The sequence below is a fragment of the Aquarana catesbeiana genome, linkage group LG01 (assembly GCF_042186555.1).
Source record: "Aquarana catesbeiana isolate 2022-GZ linkage group LG01, ASM4218655v1, whole genome shotgun sequence".
Lineage (NCBI taxonomy): Eukaryota > Metazoa > Chordata > Amphibia > Anura > Ranidae > Aquarana > Aquarana catesbeiana.
This window is the reverse complement of record NC_133324.1, coordinates 313633274-313660802: the sequence shown is the minus strand read 5'-3', so window position 1 is coordinate 313660802 and position 27529 is coordinate 313633274. Positions and strand designations below refer to the sequence as shown.

Here is a 27529-nt window from a genome sequence, read left to right as displayed (position 1 = left end):
GGAGAACATACAGGAGGACTAGGGGCAGTGTGTTCTATGGGCTGCAGTGATGTGTCCAGGATCCTGATTTATTATTATTGGCTGCTCAGTGATGCTAGTAAAGGGTTCATCCAGCTTTATGGATCGCTTCCCTGGGAATGCTGCCTCTTCTTCTCAGGAACAGCCTTCTGATTGGAAGAAGGGGCTTTGTATACAGTCCACGCATCTAATAATCCAGCCATCTGATCTGCCCCGCACTTTAATAACTAAATGTGTCTACAGAATGAATAGGAAAACAATCTGCACTACAATACAAGTGGGTCTGTTTTGGGTATTTCAAGTCACTCTCCTGCAGAGCTAGCAATTGATTGTGTTAATTAACCCCCCCCCCCTTACATCCCAGCCCGCTCTTCTCCCTGCTTGTGTTTATACTCTTTTAGGCTGATGACTTTTGTTACAGTTGTTGGAAATTTACTACAGCATTGGGTTGTGCTCTGCTAGAAATCGCTCTCCTTCACTGATTTGGAGCTAAGCTTAGCAACATTGCATAGGAAAGAGCGTCTGCCGCTAGCGATTGTGCCACCGAGCGAAAACGCAGACAAATCTCAACCACAAATCGCTTAAAAAATTGCATTGCTAGTGATCCTGTGGAAAATCGGTATGATTTTCTGACTAATCACTGCAACAAAAAGGGGGAGGTCAGTGTTATCACTGCAAGAAAATGATTGCTGCAAGTGATCCGGTAGAAAAATCATTATGATTTTCTTAGGAACTAATCGCTGCAAAGAAAGGAGGGGGGGGGGGGTACTTACTGCAGGATCATAACCCATGTGTCATCAGCTTTACATTGGTCCGCCATACATTATTCAATTTTCTTGTACAATTTTCCTTAAAGGTTCATTATTCTTTTATTTATTTTAAAATAACAAACATGTTATACTTGCCTACTCTGTGCAGTTGGTTTTGCACAGAGTGGCCCTGATCCTCCTCTTCTGGGGGCCCTCAGCAGCGCTCCTGGGTTTTCCTCTTCTCAAGTGCCCCCACAGAGAGCTGCATTCCATGGGGGCACTCATGCTGGTGTGCTCCTGAGTCCTGCTGTCTCCATTGACACAGACAGCAGGACTTGGCCCCCGTGTCACTGGATTTGATTGACAGCAGCGGGAGCCAATGGCTCCTGCTGTTATCAATCTATCCAATGAGGACCCAAGACAGATGTTGGAGCTGCTGTGCTTATCCCCGTCGCTGGAACTATCGGGTTCAGGTAAGTAAAAGGGGGGGGGGGGGCTGCTGCACTACAGAAGGTTTTTCACCTTAATGCATTGAATGCATTAAGTTGAAAAACCTTGAGGGTTTACAACCCCTTTGAGATTTAACAAAACCATATCACATAGGGTCAGACCTAAACACTTTCAAATTGTATGCAATCAGGCAGGCCCTTGCACTACATAGCTGAAGGTAAATCTAAGGTTGCTTTCCCATTGATCAGTTTTTCTTCCACTTTTGCATAAAAAAAGTGTAATAAAAAACGTGTGATCCATGTAATCCTATGGAACTCTTCACACTGATCCGTTGCAGGTCTGCTGTGCTTGGTAAAATCCTGCTTGCTGCATTTTTGGTGCGGTTAATTAAAAAAAAAAACAAAATAAAAAAAAGTAAAAAACGCACCTCCTTATTGAAATGCTTAAAAAACGTGGCAAAAAACACATTAAAAAGCATCAAAAATGCCCTGGTTGCATATTTCATACAGTTTTTCAGTCAAATGTCCAGTGAAAAAAGAGCGCCGCAAACGTGGTAAAAACACAGCAAAGACACATACCACTTTGTGTTTTTCCTGCGTTTTTGCTATGGACCAGTGTGAAAGTGCCCTAAAGGAAATTCAGTAAGAAAATTGTATAATGTAGGGCCAGCTTTAAGCTTCATTCACACAGCTGTAAAATGTTACTGATGTTATTACATGTGTTTTTTCTGGGAGAAAAATCCCAGCAAAATGATCAGTAAAATACCTGCGTATAGATGCGTTTAAATGCGTGCAGATGCATATACGTACATAATTTGTTTTTATAATTTATTTTTCTTCTTTGTTTGCACTTAATTTGCATGCATACGAACAGTATACAGGCGTTTATACGCCTAAGTGTGTAAAGCACATGTTCTTGGACGCAGATTTTTGTATTCTGTGTTATTCTGGCCATGCATTATACAATTCTCTTGTACAATTTTTCTTTAGATTTACTAAAACCAAATAATATGTCAAATCTAAACACTTTCAATTTGTATGCAGTCGGGCAGGCCCTTGCTCTACATAGCTGAAGGTAAATCTAAATTAAGTTGAATAAGAAAATTGTAAAATGTATGGGCAGCCTTACGGATTTGAAAGCAGCTCATGTTTACTCACCTGTGTGAATGGCTGTATTGAAAACAATGCAGCTGTGTTCAGATCCGTAATTAAAAACACTCGTATGTGTGTAATTTTACGTCCGTGTCAATAAATCCTTAACCACTCCTGCCGCTCTATAACCTAAAGATGGCTACAGCACGGGCTTATTTTGCCAGGAGGGCATATGTAGACGGCCTCTCGTGATCGCGCTGCCTCCTGTGACTGGTGTGGACTCAGCTGATCGCAGATCAGCATAAAAGGGCCAATAACAGTGGCCCTTTACCATGTGATCAGCTGTCCAATGACAGCTGATCTCGATGTAAACACAAGCTGGTTATCAGCTTTCCATTCCCCATGCTGACAGCCAGAAGAGAGCCGATAACTGGCTTGTGTTGAAGGGACATCTGCACTGATAATTGGGGCACTGATTATCAGTGTTTTGATTATCCGTGCCAATCGGTGCTCATCAGTGAAGTTGAAAAATTACCTGTTTGCAAAATTTTATAACAAACTATAAAAAAAAATTTTTTTTTTTTTTTTTTTTGTTTTTGTTTTCCAAATTTTCAGTCTTTTATTTTCATTTTGTTTAGCAAAAACAAAAAAAAAAAGAACCCAGTGGTGATTAAATACCACCAAAAGAAAGCTCTATTTGTGTGAAAAAATATGATAAAAATTTTCATTTGGGTACAGCGTTGCATGACCACGCAATTGTCATTCAAAGTGTGACAGCGCTGAAAGCGGGGGTAAACATGCCCAGTAGGCAAGTTGTTTAACTTGCCATACACTGGTAGATTCCTGAAAGAACATTCATATGAAAAATCCCATCGTTCCGTTCAATAATGCCATCAGAGACTTGACAGATGTGGTTTGAAAGTAGTTCAAAATTTAGTTTACTTTTAAAATGTGATTATGGTATCGATAGAATCTTCTCGAACAAAAGCCACATACACTGGTTAGAAACTTGTTTTCTATGGGGAAAATCTTCCATCCTGCTCTTTTGAACTTTCCCGTCACTGCAATAGAAAATGATCCGGGATTTGACCCCGCTAGCCATTTGAAAAATGAGCGAAGTTAGCAAAAAATGTTCCATCTAAATTCTGCTGTTGCATGGCCAGCTTTAGATTGTAAGCTCTTGGGAGCAGGGCCCTCCTAGCCCTGTTGTATTGTAAATGTACTGTCTCCCTTTATTTAGTAAAGAGCTGCACAAACTGTTGGGACTATGAATATTCAGTATAATAATATTATCATTAATAATAATAAAGCCTATTGTTTTTTTCAAGATGCTGCTGCTGCAGCTGTCTGTTATCTAATTTAACCTGTTTGTTGCTGGAGTGCAGGGCTGGCAAGGTTTGAAAATGACATGAAATAAGGGTGGAGGGTGGAGAGCCTTTCCTTATTAGGATATTCCAGGCACCATTTTCCCATGTACAGTAATGTCGGTGGCATCCAAAGGTCAGCGCACTCCTACTGTGCATTTTCTGCACACTGCAAATCATAGAGGGAAAAATAAAAACAAAGCCCGCTCCATCCCACCCTTTAAAACATTTGGGAGAAATTAGCAGAGAAAAGGAACAGATTCCTATCCGCCCCCCTTCCCTCCTTGCTATGCGCTCTGGAGCATGGACGACATTGTTTATATGGGACTTTAAGCCCTGTTTGTTGTTGGAAGTACAGTGATAAGTGGTGAGTGCTCAGAATAACAATACATTCTTTAATGAAATTCAGCTGCAGGTCTCCCGGCTGTAGATCAAATCGGACACTTGTGTTGTGAAACCAGCGCTGGCTACAAACACACCGATGTATGTATAGGACCCTGACCAGTTCCAGTGTTTGCCAAGGATGTTTATATCACAAGTTCATCAGAAAACATCCTTTACTGGCTTTATTTTTGTTTGATGTCTTACTGATCTGTCCTGGATTGAATTCTGAAAGCAGTATTCCTAGAAGTTAAAAGCTGGGCAGCCTCATTCAGCACTGTATTTATCTTCGCTGTTTGCTTTAGTAGAATGTCATTCCCTTCCACAGTGCCATGTGCTATGGTTTTTTAAAGTGTCGGTGTTGGTTTTGAAGGAGCGTGACTTTGCTAAAATACACACAACAGCGAATTCTCCAATGACTTTGTTTTGATCATAATAGGACAGATTGTCTCTGGCATTACCTTTTATAGAATTCATACAAGTGTTCTATGCACTGTTCTATTTATTGAGCATGGGTTTTGTTCTGCAGGAAAGAATGGGACGTTTCCTTTATGGTTAATATGTACACATAACGCCTGCTGGGTATGTGGCTAAAAATAAGTTGTCTAAATATCGTCTATACATTTTTTTTTTTTTTCCATTTTCAGGGGTGTTTGGTATTTGATTGACAATGTATACATTATGTTGGCTGTCTGTGATGGCGACTAAACTGTTTGGATGTGGATACTAACGTTAGTGACTACTGCTGTGTTTGACTGAAGCTAAACAGAGTCTTGAGAGATAAAACATATGTGCCTAATGGTTTGTTGTGATCCAACCCAAGGGCAATTATTTCCAAGCGCTGAAATTTTAATATCAATTTGTAGCAGAATAAGGCCCCTTTCACACGGGCTGTCTGACTAGGTTAGCCTGTCAGTTTTTAAGGCCGACCTGATCGGGCGTTCCATTAACCCCTATGGAGCGGTGGATGTCAGCAGTGACATATCCACTGACATCCGCTGCTATCTGATCTGATCCTGTCCGCAAAATAGGACCACCAATTGGGCCCCACTCTCTTGTCACTGGCTCTGACATCCTGCTGATGTATCTGAGCCTTTAAGGGGGGAGAGAGCCTCGGCTCTCTTGCACATCGCTGGATCAATATTGGGCTTGGTGTGTATTTTCGGGGGACTGCAAGGGGAGCTGCACACAGGTGTTATCTTACTGCATAGAAAGAAATAAGGTAAAAAACCTTCAGCCTTTAAAACCACTTTAACGCCATATGAATCTATTCCTGATGTGAGAAAAGAATTCTGATATTTAAGATTTCAAAAGTGCGCCACATCCCACGAAGAACAAAAAGAGTCCCTAAATATACTTTTAGTTTATTATGAAAATTACATGAAATATTGAACATGATCATGAATATTGAGGAATCAAGATATGCAAAAAGACGCGTTTCAGGGATGAGCGTTATCTCCTTCAGGGGTTAACAGGAAATATATAATCTATTAAAATTCAAATACAGATAATCAACAATAAGTTAGTACAGCCATCCAATAATAAATAGCCGTGAAAAGGCCATAAGTGCTGGTAACTTACATCTTGTTCAATTGCATATACATAAGAACATCCATATTCATTTTAAAAGAAGGACACTGTCACATGGAGTCTTCCGATCGTCCTGCCCACTTTATGGCTGCTGCAATAAACCCCCTGTAATAGAGGTATCTCCAGCCCAAAGCCTATAATGGTGATAAAGAGATATACGAACTATGCCCCAGATCGATAGAAAGGGGTTTTGTCCCTGAATGTAGTGAAGCCACTGGGGCCTACAAGATGGGTTATTAGAGTCGGCTGCACCGCCCCCCAAATGGGTGTCAGCTGTGTGCGGCCAGAAATCACTCAGGGCTCCATAAAGACCCCTTAATTCGTGTTCGCGCCATGCCTCCCCACAGTGCATGAGCGATGTAACATCATACGCACGCACTGCGGAGTGATGTGACGCGTGCGCGTCCCACCGGCGTGGATGTCTCCAGGAAGACACAAAGCAACCGACTGCAATACACATATTTTAACTCGGGCTTCAAAAATGGACAGACATGGTGACCAGGGAGACTCATCCAGAGCTCCTGATGAGAGAGATTAAATACATTCACAGTGAGTAACATGGGGAACTTGCTGATCTACATTCTATTGCTATTACAGTTCAAATACGCCATTCCTAGGGGTGGCTATTGACGTTCTGTATTTTCTCCTCTTCTCTTTTTTTCCTCTTTCTCCGAATTTGGGACTTTATACAGTCCTAACTACAACAGTGATTTTTCTCATTGGATTACTCCACAGCATCTCCTGATTTTTCTGTCCTCCTGAGCCTGGCTGCCGGTTTTTGATGTGACATTTTAGGTACATCTAAACAGAGTATAGCCTTTTGGTGATCATGGATGCATGTTCATACTTTATTTACTTTTTTATTTTTATTCATACGTATTTTTATTACATTATGTGCTTTTTCCCAGGATTCCCATCTTGCAGGCCCCAGTACACGTGGCTTCGCTACATTCAGGTAAGTGACTGTACCTAGCCCGACAGGTGCAGCCTGGGAGGATGATGGGATCAGTCTGTTGCCAATCGGATAAAGAATATATTTCATCCTTTCCTTTCCCAGTTATCATATAGACAGACCAAGGAATGTGGTAAAGGAAAGCAACAGGGTGGATGATCTCCGTAGGATAATGTATACTTTGTAGATCTCACCAAATAATCACCCCTATGTGATCAGTCGATTGCAACCCCTGCAATGCTGCCAACTCCTGCCACCTGTTAGGGTTGGCAATGTGCATATGGAACCAAGTGATGCCCTAGGATCCTCCTTAGCTCTGACATGTCAAGTGACACAGAAGGGAGACCTGGGAGGACATCTTCACTCTGCCACATGCTGCTGCTTCTGAGGTCTGTTGAGTGAATTTTTACAGAGAGAAGGATGAATTTTGTTGTGGCACTGACCCCTGCACTCTGTGTTAAATATAACTAACCTCTGAACTCTGCGTTACTTATTCCTGACCGCTAAACTCTGTTATTTCTCATGATCCCTGCACTCTGCATTATTTTACTCCTGACCCCTGCTTTTACATACTACTGACCTCCTGTGCTCTTAACACCTTCCGTTTTAATGAGGCCTTCTAAGGCTATCTAAAAAAGAAAAAAAAAAAGCATGCTGCACCTTGGTGATCTTTGATCTCTTCCATGTTGTTAAGTTTGATTTCCACCTCTCCAGGGTTGCCTACTTCTGGTGCACACAGTTCAGAACAGTAACCGCACAGGCACTAAAACCAGTAAGTTAATGCTGATTTTTGCTGATACCTGAGCAGAGATGGCACTGACCTGGGCAGAAAGAAATATAAGTAAATTGAGAGATCATGAAAACTTGGAAGTGTTATATTTTTGATATTGCTTATAATGCATTCCCTGAACAAATATGTGGCACTAAGTACCCCTTAAAGTGAGGTTAATAGCAGGTTTATATTATTGTTACCATCCCCAGTCGCACATACTTCTTGTCTCTTAAAAAAAAGTATGTTTTTTAAATTTTTTTTTATTTTAGATTAATTCTTACCTATGTGGATGGAGCATCAGACCGATGCTGCAGCTGTCCCCCACCGTCTCTGCACTGAGAACCAAGCCACTGAATATCGCCCGTGGCTCGGTTTTCACAGATCCCCGAGAGGAGAGCTGCTGCCTGTCAGTCGGCGTCTCTCCTCTCTGCTTCTCCGCGCTCACTGGAGTGCTGAGCTGTGGAGGGCGGGGAGCGTCCATCTCAGCGGCTCACTGAGACTGCCATCAATCAAGGCAGCTGGCGGAAGTCGGGATGATGCGCTGCCTCGACTGATGGCAGTGACGTCAGTGGAGAGCGGACTTCAGACCGCTCCCTGCTGAAAACTGGTCACAGGAATGCAAAATACTCAGGCTGGACTTCTCCTTTTTAACTCCCCAACTGCACCTGGACAACAGTTACATTAACCCATTGCTTTGCAACAAAGTTGGGTGGTCATTATTCTTGGGGAGGGGAGAAAGCTGTGTGTGCTTTTGAGGAGGGTTGAAGGGGTAAAGAGTTCAGGAATGTTTACAAGTCTTAGGGGGTGGAAAGTTGAGCAGGAGATCATCCGCTCAGGAAGGTGGTTTACAGGTACTCATCAATGGGAATGGTGTCAACGGTGTTCATTAACCTATGTTCCAGTGTTCAAAGGGATAGAAAGATTGTTTATTTGAAGCTGTCTTGCCACGTAGGACTTCCGATTTAAAGTCTACCCTGGTGAGACTGCTGCCATACCTTCAGGCTTGCGTAGGGTAGTGCATCATCTCTATGGTTCAGCGATCCCACACATTCTCTTTCTTTGCTCATAAGTCACATGATCGGCAGAGAAAGCCTGTCTCTTTCCAATCTGTAGGCTGTGATGAGCTCATAGAAGCTTTTTTTTCTTGGTAGCTAAGACTGAATACATACATTTTAGTACTGATTGGAGAGTAATAACCTTCAGTAGCAGGCACTTTGCTAGGGATGGCTTTTCCATTTCGCTGTGTCTGAGAAGCTTGTCTGGTATAATGAATTCTTATATCCATCTGCCTGTTTTTTACTTCTACTGGACCAGACCTATCAGATAGGTGGGTCACTCCCATGACTAAGCTTTGACCATCTGCTTCTCATTGACCGTTTCATTTCTAGAGGGGGTGTTTAATGTTATCTTGGTATTTTGTTCAGCAATGTTCTATTATGAATAATAGAAACAAACCTGTTTCGTATCACGCTAGGGCTTGGATCTCACCAGATGCTTTGTCATATACAGTACTTGGCTGCATTTTCAACGGCAAGTAAAATGCATGGACTTGAAAAAATACATGATCCCATACTGGGCAAATACATTGACAGGTTGCAAAGGTAGAACATCTGCCATGCTGTGTTCGTTTACTCGATCTGTGATTTTGCATTGATTGAGGTTAATGGGACACCAAACTGACAATGCATATCAAGGTTTTACAGGGGCAGGCCAAATGCATATCTGGTTGAGTAGACTAAGGCCTCATGCACACTGGACGTTTTTACAGCTGCTGTTTTTTGCTTCAGACGTTTTTTTCTACAGTCAATAAACTCCCCATCATGTTATCCTATGTGTCCATGCAGACATAGGCTGTTATCAGCAGTTTTTGGCTGATGCATTTTTGGTTTTAAAAAAAACACCAAAACTAGTGGGTTTTGATAGGAGTTTTTCAGCTGTAAAAGCGCTCTAATGTCAAAAAACGCTGATAAACACCAACGTTAATGTTTTTGATCCATTGAGGAAAAAAAACCTGCTAATGCGGAAAAACGCTATTGCAAAAACGTTGAAAAACTCACTGCAAAGCTACTGGCGTTTTTATAACATTATTTTTACATCAAGTGTGCACAAGGCCTGAAATTTGAAGAGCCCTGTAGTCTTATTAGACCACTTTGAGGCAGTTTTCAGGCATTAGAAATGGCTCCTGAAAACTTTCCCATTCATTACAATGGGTGCTGTGTTTGCGGGACGTTCAGAAAAGTCCTGTATGCAGCATCTGTTAGCGGGCCGCCACTCACCTGCTGCCGCCACGTCCCTCACCTTGTTGTGTCACTGCCGCATCACCAGCCGTCCCATTAAAGTGAATGGGACTGTTGTGGAGTCAACTGCGGGTCAGAGGAGGAGCTGCTGCAGGACAGTTGCTCTTTAAAAACTATGATTTAAATCAAGCCTTTTTACCAGTGATTTAAAGCGACTTGATTTAAATCAAAACCACCCTGTATCAATGACCTGTGGCTCTGGGTGTGAGAGGTAGGTAGTGCCAAGCTTGAATTAGAAAAAACAATTTTGAATAGAAACTAAGCTGCTTATATCTCTCACTCTGCGAATTGTTTTGACATATGGATTACGGTAAAATTAAACCTGCACTTTTAAACTTTTTCCATTAAATGATCATTTTGATTTGTTTCAAATATTCCTGTATACTTGCAAAGCTTTGTCAAGAGTCATCCATGCTGTATGGTTACTTTACATTGAAAAGTGAGACTCCCATGCTCTGTAACTACAATTTTATTCTACCGTGCCTCAATTCTCATGTGTCTGGACTCATTGTTTTTAATCTTATTTATATTATACCGGATTTATTTAGCACCAACAGTTTGCAAAGCACTTTACAAAATAAAGGGAGACAGTACAGTTGCAATACAATTTTAAGACAAGTGGTGACCCGCTTGTGAAAGCTTACAATCTAAAAGGCAAGGGCTCCGTGTGTGTGTGTGTCTAGATGCCTGCTTTGTTAAAGTGGATCAGAAAGTAATGTTAACCGCTTCCCGACCGCCTCACGCAGATATACTGCGGCAGAAGGGCACGTACAGGCAGATGAACGTACCTGTACGTTGCCCTGTAAGAGGCGGCTTGCAGGCGTGCGCCCGCCGGCAGCTCGGTGACCGTGATCGCATGTCCCGCAGACCTGATGTCCCCGGGGATACCCGCGATCGCCTCACGGTGAGGAAGAACGGGGAGATGCTAATGTAAACAAGCATCTCCCCATTCTGCCTAATGATACTGATCTCTGCTCCCTGTGATCGGGAGCGGCGATCACTGTATTGTCACACACAGCCCCTCCCCCCCCACAGTTAGAATCACTCCCTAGGACACACCAAACCCCTACAGCGCCACCTAGAGGTTAACCCCTTCACTGCCAGTGACATTTTTACAGTAAGCAATGCAATTTTCTTTAGCATTGATCGCTGTATTAATTAGAGGTCGACCGATATATCGGCCGGCCGATATTTGGTGTTTTTTTCTTAATCGGCACCGGCCGATTGTGCTGATAAAAAAGGCCAATATAACTCAGCCTCAGCGCGACTTGCAAATGACTTCTGAAGTCAATACAAGTTGCCTGTAGTCTTCTGTGAAGCACTTCTCTCCCCTCTCTGGGCAGCCTGCCAAATCTGATAGAAAGAACCTGAATTGATACAATGTTTACACTTCTGAATGAGCTGAACTCTGTGTGTAGAAGTTCTCAGTTTAACCATTTAAAGACTAAATCTTTTCTGACATTTGTTGCTTACAAGTAAAAATCCTGTATTTTCTGCTAGAAAATCACTTAGAACCCCCAAACATTATATATTTTTTTTTTTAGCAGAGACCCTAGGGAATAAAATAGCGGTTGTTGCAATATTTTATGTCACACGATATTTGCGCAGCGGTCTTTCAAACGCAATTTAAAAAAAAAAAAAATACACTAATAAATTAAAAAAAAAACTAAGCAGTAAAGTTAGCCCATTTTTTTCGTCCAAAAGTTTTGATTACCTGTTTTTGTGTATTTATTTTTAAGATATAGTTTTTTTTTTTTATATATTTTTTTTTTATCTAAATTATACATACAAGTGAACTGATTGGAGGTTTGTTTAATAAATGTTTAAATGTAAAAAATTTTCTGTATCACTTTAGGTTGCTTTCACACTGCAGCGGGCATGCGTTGACGGTAAAACGCTGCTAGTTTTAGCGGCGCTTTAGCGTCATTTTAGCGGCGCTATTCGGCTGCTAGCGGGGAGCTTATAACCCAGCTAGCAGCCGAGGAAGGTGTTAAATGCACCCCTGAAGTGCCGCTGCCGAAACGCTTTGCAGGCGCTTTGGCAGCGGTGCGCATTCATTTCAATGGGCAGGAGTGGTGGTATACACCGCTCCAAAGATGCTGCTTGCAGGACTTTTTTTAACATCCTGCCAGCGCATCGCCTCAGTGTGAAAGTACTCAGGATATCACACTGAGACTGCAGGGGAGCCGTTTTACAGGCACTTTACAGGCGCTATTTTTAGCCCAAAAGCGCCTGAAAAACGCCCCAGTGTGAAAGGGGTCTAACTGTTAAATTTGATGAGATGAAGGAAAAAAAAAATCGGCCTAATATATCGGCCCAAAAAAATCGGCATCACATATCGGCCATCGGCCACCGAGATTTCTAAATATCGACATCGGCATCGGCCAGAGAAAAACCCATATCGGTCGACCTCTAGTATTAATGCCAGTGGTCCCAAAAATGTGTCAAAATTGTCCGCCATAATGTCGCAGTCACAATAAAGATCACTGCCATTACTAGTAAAACAAATTATTAATAAAAATGCCATAAAACTATCCCCTATTTTGTAGACGCTATAACATTTGCGCAAACCAATCAATAAACGCTTATTGAGATTTTTTTTTTTTTTTAACCGAAAATATGTATAAGAATACGTATTGCCCTAAACTGAGGAAAAAAATGTTTTTTTTTATATATTTATTATAGCAAAAAGTAAAAAATAATGCGTTTTTTTTTTTTTTTTTTTTTTTTTTTCAAAATTGTCGCTCTTCTTGTGTTTATAGCGCAAAGAATAAAAACCGCAGAGGTGATCAATACGACAAAAAGAAAGCTCTATTTGTGGGAAAAAAAGGACGTCCATTTTGTTTGGGAGCCATGTTGCACGACCGCGCAATTGTCAGTTATAGCGGCGCAGTGCCGAATCGCAAAAAGTGCTCTGGTCAGGAAGGGGGTAGATCCTTCTGGGCCTGAAGTGGTTAAAGTTCTATGCATTAAGATAAAAAGCCTTCTGTGTGCAGCAGCCCCCCTCGGCCCCCCTAATACTTACCTGAGCCCCATCTGTATCCAGTGATGTCCACGGGTCCCTCGGCCACCTGGGAATCTCCCTCCTGATTGACTGAGACACAGCAGCGCCACCATTAGCTCCCACTGCTGTCAATCAAACTCAGTTAGCCAATCAGGAGAGAGAGGGGGTGGGGCCGTGCCATTGCTCCATGTCTGAATGAATACACGGAGCTGCAGCTCAGCTTGGGTGCCCCCATAGCAAGCTGCTTGCTGTGGGGGCATTCAACAGGAGGGAGGGGCCAGGAGCTCCAGCCAGGGACCCGAGAAGAGGAGGACCTGGGCTGCTCTATGCAAAACCAACTGCACAGAACAGGTAAGTATATCATGTTTGTTATTTTAATAGAAAAAAAAAAACTAGACTTTACAATCCCTTTAACCTTTACTATCTATAATGAGGAACATTTTTAGATGTTAATTGTGCCCAAGAGTACCTATAATTCCTGAAAATGGCAGTGAACTTCCTTGTCTGTGATATTGCCGTCCTAGGCACTACTCTGCATACAGCTTGCAGTGTGATATTAGGGCACTGCTGCCTCTACCTGCCAATCTCATGAGAATTGGAATTAGAATTGGCAATGTCACATGCATAGCTTTAATTTGCATAGTGCTCGTCTTGGGGCTAAGGCAGCTGTAATTAAAGGGTGTTGTGTATTGGGTGAAACTACCAGACTGCCTTTATGCTGGGCCCTTTGTATGCATCCTCTGGGAGGCTGTAGATAAAATAAAAGGGACGGTTTCCTTAAAGTGGTAGTTTACCTTTTGAAATACTAAGGGGTCATTCTCTGTGAATGGGGCCTTTAAAAAAAAAAACACCATTCCAGTGGCCAAATACTGTATTTGGCCACTGGATTGAGCTAGGAATTGTAGAAAATTTCTATAATATTTAACCCAATTTAGTGGACAATTGCATTAATTTCCATTTTAAATCAGTGGTTTACATTCATTTTTGCCTCATTCATACAGAACAAAGATGCATGCATTTTCACCTTGCAGACGGCTATGCAAATTCTTTAAAAATCAACCCGTATGTCTACATTTTTTTGTTAATGTATAATGGGTATTTGGATAAAAGTTTGGGTTATAGCTGTGCTCCTGTTATCTGCAATTTGCATCTAAATCTGTTGGCAACTTTCAGCGACCCTCATGCAATCCATGGTGTCACTCAGCTCCTCTCTTGCACACAATATCCTTTCACTGGCAGCACAAGCGCATGCACATTTATTTTGTCCCAGCCAAACTTGCAGAAAATCAAGATGGCTTGCAGAAAATCTTGCAGAAAATCAAGATGGCGTGTGCACTCCAAGATTTTGCTGCACATGTATGTTTTTAGACGTGGGTGTTCTATTCGGGGAGAGCCTGGAACATCAGGAAGCAATGAAAACCCCATCACAATCCTTTCTCCACAATAAATTACAAAGTTAAGTGCAGAAGTTGATATATAGAATATGTGGGTTTGTTTGTCTTGTCAGGCTGAATAACTTCAGCATTGTCCATTTAATTTCGATCAATACAATAGTTTATTTCCACTTTAAGGATATTTCATTTTTTTTTTAAAGGTTGCCAGGATTAGGGCAGACAGAGGATCTGCAGAAAAATATAAAAATAATTATATATGTACATCTTTTGTTGCCAAGGAGAGCCTGTTGCCCTATGATTTATGCTACACATTCTGTAGTTCCCTTTTCATTATAAAAAGGATATTATATTGACTGACTCTGTTATAGTACATCATAAAAAAGCTGCAGAGTGTCAGATATAAATCACCCGCTGACACACTCCATATTATTGCCAGCAAATTTATATGAAGCAAAGGTCTTCAAGGCCACTGACATTTGTGTAAGAAGCAAGCTTTAGCCTCCATAGTCATAGACGTTCTTTTCATGGTTGGCACCACAGCTTGTATCTGCGCTCCTGCCACAATGGACCCTGCAAGCAGGATGGGACACCCTCTTGACAACACAGGAGGGTGTCAAGTGGCTGTTCCAAGTGGTGCATTGGATAAGGATTTGTATATCTGTTCTGTTTTTTGATGCCACACGCCTCATTTTCTAACAGCACCTCAGGAGCTGGTGGCTACACAAGGTTCTGGATCCTGGGAGGGAGTGGTGGCATCCGGGGTGTGGAGTCCCTCGTGAAAAGATCCTAGTCAGAAAACTGTGGTGGCGTTTAATAATGCTAACTATTTACATACAGTGAATCAAGCTTGGCTAAACTACTGATGTAAATAGCTTTTTGCAGTTGTATGTTCCTTTTCATTTTCATGGTTTAGTTTAACAGCCTACACAGGGGATAGACTTGACCTCTCACTGCTCTTCTGAAGAAACAGAGCTCGTTATTGTGAAGGGACACACCCATAAGAATTGTGTTTAAAGCATGCAATATTCTGTTTTATATGTAATTGCTCTGCATTGCTTCATCTTGTGATGCCATTGATGACACTGGTGGTAGTTAAGGACGCAGGAAAACATGTTGTTGCTGTGATTTCTCACTAATCTTGCTATCTGTTACTCCTAAAGAATAGCTCAGGCTGGTCCTTTTGATATCTTCTTTAACAGCTGGGTGTGCACCATACTTTCTGGTATGTCCTTAGGGTGCATAGCACAATAGATTTTATTTAACAATATAGTTTAAAGAACAGCAGTGTACAGTTACCTGTACTGATTTCAGTGTAGTCGGGTCATGTCATCCAGATTGCTTTGAATTTGTGCATTATTGACGTTGCTATTAACCTTCTTTATTATGAAGGTCATTGAGGGATATTGTGTAAGGCAGTGGTCATCAGCCCTGTCCTCAGGGCCCACTAACAGGCCAGGTTTGCAAGATAACTGAAATACATCACAGGTGATATAATTTGCTGCTCAGTGATTGCAGTATTCTAGTCTGCATCTCCCCAAGGTAATACATAAAACCTGGCCTGTTAGTGGGCCCTGAGGACAGGGTTGATGACCACTGATGTAAGGTACTACACAGAAATACAATGGGCCTTATAAACTACTATTTTCTGGTGCACATGTGAGGTGCATTTAACATGTGTCAAATAAAAAACAGTGTGCCTATGTTGAAGAGGCTTTGCGACACGTATGCCAGAAATGGAAAAACATAAATTGTGACTTGTCAAAGGAATGTCGCCATTTCTGTATTCTATAAACTGATATCCATACTATAGAGGCCTAACCAGGTACAGATCTGCACTTTGGACTCGCTCCTTCTGAGAAGCGTCTGTACTGATACTTTACCAGAGGGAGATTGAGCCCAGAGAAGCTGTCTTCTCCCTCTGCCTGGGCAGAGAGGAAGAAGGCACCCAGCAGGTTCCCTCTGATGAGAATCCCAACAGATACTTACACCAAAGGGTGCGCCATGCATAGTTTCTTGGGCCGAATATGTTATAAATGAGTGGAGCTGCCTACACTAGTGTTTTAGGTTGGTACAGTATTGAGCTGATTCAAAATTTTTTTGCTGTGGATTAAAAAGACAATTTAACTTCTGTGTTTTTCTGTTGCAATAGGGGTTTTGGGGTTTCTTTTTCAAACTTCAGTAGACCACTTTGCCATGTCAAATTGATATTTTGCTGCTTGCAGGCTACATATGGTGTTCATCTGTACTGTGCCCATTGTAAATTTGCTAATAATCTGGTCAGGTGTTCCTTGACAAAAGTGCAAAATTTACTTTTTAGTATCTGTGCATTTCTGTAAATAATTTTGGTAAGGCATAGTCCACTTTTTTTTTTTTAAGTTTATTTTTCTAAAGGATATTTCAACTCCCTGCAGCAACAATTTAACTATAATAAGCTCTGCAGATATGACTGTCTGTCCTTCCTTCCTTCTTCCTTTTTTTTTTTTTTTTTTTTTTTTGTACGTTTTTATCAGATTTTGCTCAGGAACACAACTGGAAATTGCTCCAGTGCATGTCTTGTCTGAGGGGCCAGCATGTGAAAAGGATCAACCACCCCCAGGGATACAGACATAGTTTACACTTCATGCTTCCACGGAGTGCCTCTTTAGTATGCAAAGTATCAATGCTCTCCTGAGAGCTGCTCTTGTTATACTAAGTTTATACAGCGTTGAGAATTCGCTTCAAGTCTCTTTCATGCACAAACTACTGAAGTCATCCTTTCATCTTGAAAGTAGTGTCCAGTCTGTGTCCTATTTGGTGAAAAAGTTTTTTCAGGGGAGAAAAAAAAACCTGCATATCAACAGTAAATGACCTCTTTTAGGATTGTATGATTGTTCAATGTTGCTGGAAGATCAAGTTTATTTCAAGCCAAAATTAATTTACCTGAATCAGTGGCAGCAAGAGATTCAAGAGCATCCTCCAAAAAAGTGAAAGAATAACCTTTCTACGTGCACTTTCTTCTGTCAGTCAAGTTGCTAAATATACTAGACATCCCAACTTGCAAAAACTAATTTCAGGGAGGTGGCAAGCTCATTTCAGGGAGGTCACGCTTCGTGCCGACACCCCCCCCCCCCCTTATTCATAATAAAATACTATGATAAATTAATGCTTTAAAGATTAATAATATAATGCCATAATAAAATAATACTTTAATAAATAATGTTGTGTCACATTCACCAACAATGCACCCTCACTGTGCCCATTTGCAGCCTCATCAGTGCCAACAATCCAGCCTCACTGTGCCACCAATGCAGCCTCACTGTGCCCATCTGTATCCTCATCAGTGCCCATCTCCAGCCTCGCCAGAACCTTGATTACACAGAGTGGGTGTCTCCCGAAGTGTCATACAGCTGCAGTCTTAACTGTTCGGCGGCCGTCCACTGTAACAAAGCCCCGCCTCCTCACCCATGATAGACGGTCAACTGAACACTGATACAATGCAGGGAAATTGAATCATTGTTCCGTCCTATCATGGATGAGGAGGCGGAGCTTTGTTACAGTGGACGGCCCCTAAACAGTTAAGACTGCAGCTTCATGACACAGCGGGAGACACCTGCTGTTTATGATTACTCCAGGCTGAGTTGCAGTGCAGGCTCAGCTGGGAGGTCGTGCCGCACTCGCGGGTGTCCGTGAGCCCACTGTCAAATGCTGTAGTATCCTGCGAGTCGCGGGAGACTTGAGATGTCTGGTATACAATTGCATCAGATTCTGAAGCTTTGGACAATGGTCAGATGTTCAACTTGTTACTTGTGTACAGCCTGAGGACTAGTTCAGAAGCAGTGCCCCTTTAAATGACATTGCTTGGGAAGTCAATGGTAGTCAAATCAAAAATGGCCATTGTCTAATGATTCTCCAAAAATAGCGTGGGGGAAGAGTTACTACCCTGGGGAACATACACCAATGCAAACAAATTAAAATTCAGTTTGGCCAGGAGTATTTTTTTTTTTAATGCATAAAGCGAAACATTAAAAATGCCCAAATAAGACCCCTTTCACACTGGAGGAGTTTTTCAGGTGCTTTAGTGCTAAAAATAGCACCTGTAAAGCGCCTGAAAAAAGCCTAAGCTGCAATCCCAGTGTAAAAGCCCAAGTGCTTTCACACTGGGGCGCTGCGCTGGCAGGACGTCAAAAAAAGTCCTGCAAGCTGCTTCTTTGTAGCGCTGTAGGAGCAGCGGCGCTTTGTGGGCGGTTTTAAGCCTTTTTCGGCTGCTAGCGGCAGGAAAGTGCTGCAAAAACGACGGTAAAGCACCACTAAAAATAGCGGCGATTTACCGCCGACGCCCGGGCACTGGCATTGTGAAAGTGCCCTAAATAACATGTCTAGGGGGCAGAGGAATGGGTGCCCTAATCCTGCTTGTGAAAGAGGCATATCTTTGTAATGTATAGAAAGCTGCAGCAAAGTATTTTAAATTAATGACAAATCACATTAACTTGCTGGCATCTTAAAAAAACAAAAAAAAGGAAACACACACACACACACATCCCTCCAGAGGTCCCCCCCAAATACAGCAACCCCTTAGGCTGCATTCACACCTTGCTGAGCAACGTTCAGGTATTTTATTTGAAAGCTTTTGAGCATTTTAGAAGTGTATTACAAGTGTTTTACAGCTACTAGACATTGAAATGAATGGATGCTCAGGTGCTAAATGCACCTAGCGTTACCACATGTTTAGACGCTGCTCCAGGACGCACTGGCTGTGGGGGTTCTTTCTGCCTCTAAAGGCCCCCTTTAGACCCCTTTCACACTGAAGTGCCACTAAAACAGTACTAAAGCGCCGGTTGTTTTTTGCAGTGTTTTAGCGGCGCTTTTCAGGCGCATACGGGTGGGTTTTTTAAGGTAACGTGACCTTAAAAAGAAAAGAGAAAAGACTAGTTTTTGCGGTGCATTGAAAGCGCTGCTCATTTAATATTGCATTAAAATTTTAATTCAATGAATTCTTAATTTAATTTTAATGGGCAGGGGCTTTTTTAACCCACCCCAAAGATGCTGCTTGCAGGACTTTTTCTAACGGCCAACAAGTGCACCGTGAAAGCACTCATTACAATGAATGGGAGGCAGTTTTCAGGCGCTTTTCAGAGGCTATTTCTAGCGCTAAAATGCCTGAAAACTGCCTTGGCGTGAAAGGGGTCTTAAACTCCTCCATAAGCCTATGTGTGAATGGACACAGGCTAACGTGCAGGGAGGACTTGAAGAAAACGCCAAACGCCCCTAGGAGCAGCTGAAAAAATGTTCAGTGTGCATGAGTCCTAAAACAGGACGTGTTACTGACCAGTTCACCAGGTACATAAAAAGACAAAAAAAGAGGTCCCCTGCTACATTCAGGCTCGGTTCACACTAGGACGACTTGGGATCCGACTTGTAAGCCCTCAAGTCGCCCCAAGTCGCCCCAGAAAGAGATTCACATTACAGTGAATGGGAGCGTCTTAATAGACACTACTGAAGTCGCTCCGACTTCAGAGCGTACTCCCTGTACTACTTGGATCCGACTTGGTAGGCGACCTGTACCATAGAAATCAATGGAAGTCGCCTCCAAGTCGGATCTCCATCTACAGTCAAGCGACTTTGCAGGGAAAAAATTTAGTTTGCCCAGGCAAACCCCTCCCTCCCAGAGAGCTGATTATCCTGTGATTGGCCACAGCCAAAGTCGCCTGTCCTGGAGGCGACTTGAAGTCGCGTTGTAATTTGCTAAAGTCGCGTTGAAGTCGCCGTACAAAGTCGCGCTGAAATCGTGTTGCCTCTGTGTGAACCGAGCCTTAGGGATTGGTAAGGTTAAAATATATTTAAACGGTTTAATACCACTTTAACAACAGAGCACTAATATATGCGAAGTTGCGTCGACTTTATTACTATATTGGTCTGGCTCATGGAAACAAAACAGTCGCTGCCAAGTCGTTCAAAACAGTAAAGATGAAGAATTTGCATTTCTCATGCACAAATAGTTTTTCCATTTGCATGTTGCGGTGTGCTACTTCTTAACTCCATCCTTTGTTTAGGAATGTAACTATGCAGGAGTTTGTTATATTATTGTCATATACTATACTATGGGGCATTTATAAAAGCTTGAATTTTGCTTCTGACTTGTGTTTCAGTTTGTAAGGAATGCAGTATTTCAACTTTGATGCAGATTTATGGAACATTTGTTTTCTTAGGGTTATTGCTGGCTTTGGGTAAAACTGCATATCAAGAGCTTAGCTTCCCCATGCCCACCCCTAGTTGGTAACAAGACATTTGGAAGGATAACAGGAGTATTCCAAAAGCAAGCCTATTTTCCATGAAAGTACGTGAAATCCTGCTACATTTGACTTTGCTTCTTAGCTGGCCAAAGACATCTTAAATTTTGTCCGGTTCCTGACTTTTTCTATGGATCCCGTAATGAGCATATGTGAGGAAATGCTCCTGACGTTGCTGTTGATGAGGCTGGAAAGACGCTGGAAATTGCATGCGAGGACCAGAGTCGTCGCTACTGGACTCCTCCATTGATTGCGCAGCGCATGTCTGTAGGATATTTTTCCAACATGTATGTACAGCAATGCTAGTGGTGTATTGGATTGGATTGTGGGCTCATTAGGGGTATATAAATGGTCTATGAAGCATTGCAAGCAGTTACAAGTTTTTAAAATATTTTTTTTTTTAGTGATTTTTCATAATTTGCTATAATTTTTAAAGTTTTTTTGTAATGTTAAAAAAAGTAGGGCACCTTTTTGAAAATGTGGCTAAACGCTGGTACCGCGCTTGGCATGTCAGTAACTTAGGTGTCTGATCTCATTTTTTTTGCCTTCAAAGAAAAGCCTCTAAACGCAACTGCCTAAAAACGACATTAAATGAACTTGTGTACATGTACACCTAAGATAACATTGGATGAGTTGAGGGGCAGCTGAAAAAAGCAGCCAACTGCCTCTGAACATCCGTTTACCAGCAGCAGTGTACATGAGGCCTTATTCTGCTGCTTGTGCACGAAAAACCCTAAGGCCCCTTTCACATGGGCAATCCGAACAGGTCCGGCCATCAGTTTTTCAGGCGGACCTGATTGGACCCGCCAGTCTCTTCTATGGAGCTTCGCATGTCATCGGACACATGTCCACTGACACACACCGCCATCCGATCTGATCCTGTTTGCCAAAAACAGATAGATGGGGGACCTATTCCCCATCTGTCTGAAGCATCAGATGGAAACAGGCGGTCCGTTTCCATCCGGTTGCCCCATAGACGAGCGGGCTGTGTACATGTCTGCTCTGCGGAGTGGACACAGACCTGTCCATCCGCCTGCTCGGAGGGATCCTGCTTTGCGGCCTAAGGGCTCATTCACACCAGGTATGGTAGGACTGTGTTGGGCAGCCATTCCAGGGCAGTCCTGCTGCAGAATGAATGCCTTGTCTCCTACCTGGCTAATTCACACCGCTACGTTGTTATGGTGCGCACTGGAAAAAGTACGATGTGCAGTACTTTTCTTTCTTTCTTTCTTTCTTTCTTTCTTTCTTTCTTTCTTTCTTTCTTTCTTTCTTTCTTTCTTTCTTTCTTTCTTTCTTTCTTTCTTTCTTTCTTTCTTTCTTTCTTTCTTTCTTTCTTTCTTTCTTTCTTTCTTTCTTTCTTTCTTTCTTTCTTTCTTTCTTTCTTTCTTTCTTTCTTTCTTTCTTTCTTTCTTTCTTTCTTTCTTTCTTTCTTTCTTTCTTTCTTTCTTTCCATTGCCTTGCACCATGCTAGGACTTGGACCCCTTTCACACTGAAGGCGCTTTTCAGGCGTTTTAGCGCTAAAAATAGTGCCTGAAAAGCGCCTCTCAAGCCTCCCCAGTTTAAAAGCCTGAGTGATTTCAAACTGGGGCGGGGCGCTTGCAGGACGGAAAAAAAAGTCCTGCAAGTAGTGTCTTTGGGGCGGTGTGGGAGTGGTGTGTACACCGCTCCTAAACCGCCTCTGCCATTGAAATCTATGGGCAGCGCTGCCGAAGCACCTGCAAAGATTCGGCAGTGGCCCTTTTTGGGTGCTTTTAACCCCTTATTTGGGGTTAAAAGCGCCCCGCTTCTGCCTGCACAGCACCGCTAAAACTATCGGCGCTTTACCGCTGATGCGGCTGCGCTACTAGTGTGAAAGGGGTCTTAAAGTGGAACTTCACCCAAAAGGGAAAGTTCTGCTTGTTTGACAGTTCGTTTTGACAGGTACCTGCTCCCACTTCTGCCCGGATTGCCTAGGTGATCCGAGAGGAAGTGCTTTGCCTGCACCCTTCTGGGACTTATCACGGGTCCCAGAAGACCGCGGGACCATTTGCAAAGCTCAGTGTGGTTTCCTTAGTTAAAATGGCGGCGCTAGGGACCTGAAGCCCAGTGAAGAATCGGCTCAGGTGAGGACAGTGCTGGGCCCCTGGACAGGTAAGTGTCCTTGTATTAAGGGTCAGCAGCTACAGTATTTGTAGCTGCTGGCTTTAAATTTTTTTGGGGGGAGACTGAAGCTCCTCTTTAATAAAATGTGACCTTAAAGCTTTAATTTTGTGTTTGTTTTTTTCTAACAAAAAGTAAATTGTGCAATGTGCTGTGGATGGTGCATTGGTACCGTTGTCCTACAACACACCTAGTACAGTCACTGGTGTGAATGGACCCTAAAATTCAACAGAATGCACTTTCCACTTTTTTTTTTTTTTTTTGGTTTTATACTGTATCTCTTTTTAAGTAGTTACAGCAGCCAACTTTTATTTTTGTTATTTTTAGTCTTTAAAAAAGTAAAGGCTATGCAAATGGTATTTCATTGAGAACAGAGATTGTCTGTCTGGTAATTTTAACCCAGCATTGGCACTTCCCTTTCTATAATGGTGTGATTGGGCAATTTGTTATGCTCAGACAATACCTCATACCCATATCATATGTTCTTCATTGTTTGGTTGAACGTATTGGTGTTTAAATGACCACGTGTATTGATACTCAATTGCGGGCATCTGCAGAGCACGACTTTCCATCAAGTTAGAAAATCATCTTGACCAATATTTCCTGTTTTATCTGTCTTTTGTACCTAGAATATTGCAGTGTTCTTCAATCAAAGATATGAGATTTCCCAAAATGTTCCTGTCTGTAAAAAAAAAAAAAACTTTGCACAATTTAATAATTATTAAATATTATTAAAAAAAAATAATTGTGCTGCTTATCCATTCTTCAACAGTCAGCAAGCACAAGAAGTGCCCACATCCTTCGATTTTGTGTAGCTGCAGTGGAGGTCCAAGACCTGGCTGTGCTGTCTGGCAGGGGGTTCTGGACTAGACTAGCTCACAGAATTAATAATCCTTTAGCAGGTAAACGCACACGACACTTGCCAAATCTTTGTTTTTAGGCTTTCTTGCCCACTTTTATTTAAAAGAAAGTTCAAATTCACACAAAAGGTTATCCTTGCAGGGTTTTTTCAGCATTCCATTGCCATAACTAACATACCAGTCTCCCTTCCTTCCTTCCTTCCTTCCTCCTTTTTATTTATTTATTTATTTTTTCAAAGCACCACTGCTTTTCTTGCTTCAGGCCCTCATCTGCTTCTCCTCCAGTGGGTAAATAAAGAGGATCTGCAGTCTGGAAATACTGTAGCTGCTGACTTTTAATAAAATGCACTTACCAGTCCAGGGATCCAGCTCGGTCCTCATCCGGTCTGATTCTTCACTGGTCTTCAGGCCCTTGGCATCTCCATCTCGGATGTGGGAAGCTGTCCTTGACTTCCTGCGGCTTCAGAGATGGTGCTCCACTGAGCCTGCATGAGTCGGGCTGTGCTTTGTAAATGGATCTGCAGCCTCGTGGGACCTGTGATGTGTCCCAGGTGGTTGTGGACAGTGGAGGGCCAGGGCTGGTGAACTTCGCCTAGATCATCCAAGCGGAAGTGGAGCGGGTACCTGTCAGAAATAGGTACCCACTCCCCAACCCCCCCCCAAGAAAAAAAAAAAGAGTAAACTTTCATTTTTGGGGTAAGTTCTGCTTTAAAAACATCTCTATTCTCTGGCCCCAACTCTCTCCTGGGTGGAGCTGTACTGTCTCCTGATGGTGAAACCCATAACTACTGCCAGTACCCAACTCATAAGGACTGTGCACAACTACCCTATCAGGTTGCTAGTTGTCTGCAAAACGTGGACCCAGGATTAAACGCTTCCTCCCTCGCCCTCTAAATAGCCTCCACCATAGGTTGGGTCCTGGGTCAGAACCTTGGGTGACATAGGACTCTTTTTTTACCATGACAGAGTACTATACAGTTATTTAGTGGTCTGCCTGGAGTTTACATTAAAGTAGAATTGAACACAAAAACAAAAATGTAATATTTTGCAGCTTACCTATCCTTAGATGTGGTGGCTGCATTTGTTTTTTTCCCTTTTTTTTTTTTTTTTTATCTTCATCTGGTGATTCAGTAAATAACACACTTCTGTCTGAGGCTTCATATACACCTGAGCATTTTGTGAACGTGCTTTTACACGTGTTCACAAGATGTGTGGAAAACGCACACGTCTTGCTTGCAGTGTCATTCATTGTTAATAGCACCCCCAACATGGTAAGCACAAACACTTTTTCATGCACTACAAAACATACAGAGCTCAATACACAAAAAGGTGCATGAGCTGCATTGGTGCATTTGTTACACATTGAAACACCAATGAAAAAAAAGGCAAAAAAAAATGGAAATGCATGCAAAAGAAAAAAAAGAAAAAACAGAATTGCAAAATGCTAGGTGTGAACCTAGCCTCAATCTGTCTACATTATGGATGTAGAAAGTAGACACCTTTTGGACAGCAGCTTTGTCTGTCTGGGGGGAGGGGTGCGTTAGACTAGCAGATTTAGATAAACTTGACTAACAAAGTGAAGCTAAACTCCAGCTAATACTTTATAAGTGGTTACAGCAAACAGTTTTTTTTCTCTTTTTTTGGTTTAAAGGTTTTCAATAATGGAAAAAAGGTGACAATTGCAAGCACCCCTGTCAGTGTTAATTGGTTTGCTTCAATCCTCTAACTGCTAAATTGTCCGAAAAGCTTGGTCTGTTAATGTAAGTTCAAAAATAACAGACTTACTGGCCAAAACAGAGGGGGAAAAAAAGCCAAAAAAGAAAACTAATGTAGCCACCACATCTTTGAAATTGGTAAGCTGCAATTTTGAAAACGTTTTTTTGATTTAATACTGCTTTAAGGGCTCGGTCACACTAGCGCAAGGGATCAAAGATCACCAGGGTTCAGCAATTTTTATTTCTTTTTTATTAAGAAATTAACTAAATGGTAAGGAAAATTTAGAAAAATCTAATCTAACAAGTGTCACTGTAAAAATATAAACTTGGCCTACTTCAAAATTGAACAGTGTCCGTCACAGTATTGGCAGTGGACAGTGTGTGGACAGTATCAGTAAGGTAGTGGATGGTGCAAGTAAAGCAGTGGATAGACATGTCAATACGGCAGAGGTTGGTGTCAGGAGGGCAGAGGACGGTGTCAGTAGTTTTTTTTTTTTATTTTTGTTGTTTTATTTCTTATAATATTTCTTTTTTTTTTTTTTTTATTTAGCAGTCCTGTTAGGGGGCATTGGTGATATATCAGGGGTCTAAACATACCCCAGATGTCTCACTTTTGATACAAAAAAAGGAGATTGAGGACACAGTCCTCAATTTCCATCTTTGTAGCCTCAGCTGCACAGAATGAATGAACAGAATGGGCTCTGCACTGTCTCCCTGTTCATTCGCAAACCAAAGCATAGTAAACACCAATACCAATCACTCACTGGGTTCAGTCAGAAAAGGAATACAATTTATCAGAAGTAGCAGGCTTTTAGGGGCTCCAGGAAGAAAATACAGGGATCAGTTCCAGTAAGGGTCGGTTCACACTGGGGCGACTTGGGATCCGACTTGTACGCCCTCAAGTCGCCCCAAGTCGCCCCAAGTCGCTTTGCATTTAGATTATCATGGTAGGCAATGGGAGCGTCTTAATTGACACTACTGAAGTCGCTCCGACTTCAGAAAAGGTTCCTGTACTACTTCTATCCGACTTGTAGGCGACTTGTACCATATTCAACTCAATGTAAGTCGCCTGCAAGTCGGATCTCTCAAGCGACTTTGCAGAGAAAACCCCTCCCTCCCCCCTCCCTCCCAGAGAGGTGATTGGCCACAGGCGAAGTCGCCTGTCATGGAGGCGACTTCAAGTCGCCTCGTAATTTGCCGAAGTCGCGCTGAAGTCGCGGTACAAAGTCGCGCTAAAGTCGTGTTGCCCATGTGTGAACCGACCCTAAATGCTGCTGCCGCTCCTGTCTGGGTTCCTGAGGTTGGCAAGGAAGGGACGTGATCTGCCTGTAGCCTACCTGCGATCAACAGGTTATCAACCCCCACACTAGCGGTTGGGGAGTCGCTGGATCACATGGTTTACCACCTTCATTCTGCTACGTCTTTTAGCTGCAGAGGCAGCAGCCGGGGGTGTACACATGCTCCCGCTGTGATGCTTTGATTGGCATCTGCAAAATATATATCCGGATGTGGACTGCTCTTCAAAGACCAAAGCTAGTGTTCAACAAGCCCTTCAAGTTTCAGCAAACAACACTTTATACAAATCTAACTGAAGGTGTCATTTTGATGTGATCATTGATTTTTCTATGCATTGATAGCGTAGCAATGAATGTATACAGTGTATTGGATATATAAAATGAAGACTTTTACTAGTCCACAATTCTTTTATGAGGAAAGCCTAAAAACATGACCCGTTCTGACATCTGTATAGAAACAGAGTACATTTTCCTAGTGTGAAAGAGTCTAATTATAGATTTGTAGGTATAAGCAAATCACACCTGCAAGGAAGGCTTGCCTCATTTCACTAATGTATGTCTTCTTTGCATTGAGTGCATCTAATATAACATCCTGTTCTTGTGAAGTACTTACCTGAAATACCATGAATGGGTGCACCTCTGAGCACTACAGGAACATGTTTAAAGACCCACGCCCTGGAACTGACCTTTGCTCCTTGAACAACTAACTCGCCCATTTCAAAAACTAATTAAGAGTAGAATCATTTTTGCTTATGGATTTCTGTCTTTTGAGTCACCTTGGGTCTGTACTGAGAAAATACCTAGGTAGACATTGTAGAACACTGAAAATCCTGGTTACCTGGCTGTTAGGCAATAATGAATAAGCAGCACGATAATGCTTATGCTGGCTATACACTATATGAAAAATTGGCCGAACCCATTTTCGAAAAACGAACATTCAGTTGTGAGAGCAAACGATAGTGCCATCATGTAATGACCGATAAATCGTTCAGTGGACATAAATGAATCCATTTTTTTGTTCGTTTTTATACATATACCTAGTGCAAACAGTTCGGATGGGAAACACATTAAAGCGGATGTTCACTCAATTTTCAAAGTTTAGCTCATTCATATTAGACAACAGCATAGAATGCAAAACGGAACTTTTTTTTTTTTTTTTTTTTTTTTTCGGGTGTACCTGTGTATATGTGC

The 27529-nt window shown here is 42.1% G+C and overlaps 1 protein-coding gene across 3 annotated transcripts in view; it reads left to right on the top strand.

Annotated features, from left to right (window-relative positions):
• KIAA1671 (KIAA1671 ortholog) overlaps positions 1-27529 on the top strand; it is a 259256-nt gene that overhangs the window by 370 nt on the left and 231357 nt on the right. The gene's annotated exons all lie outside the window — the stretch shown is intronic.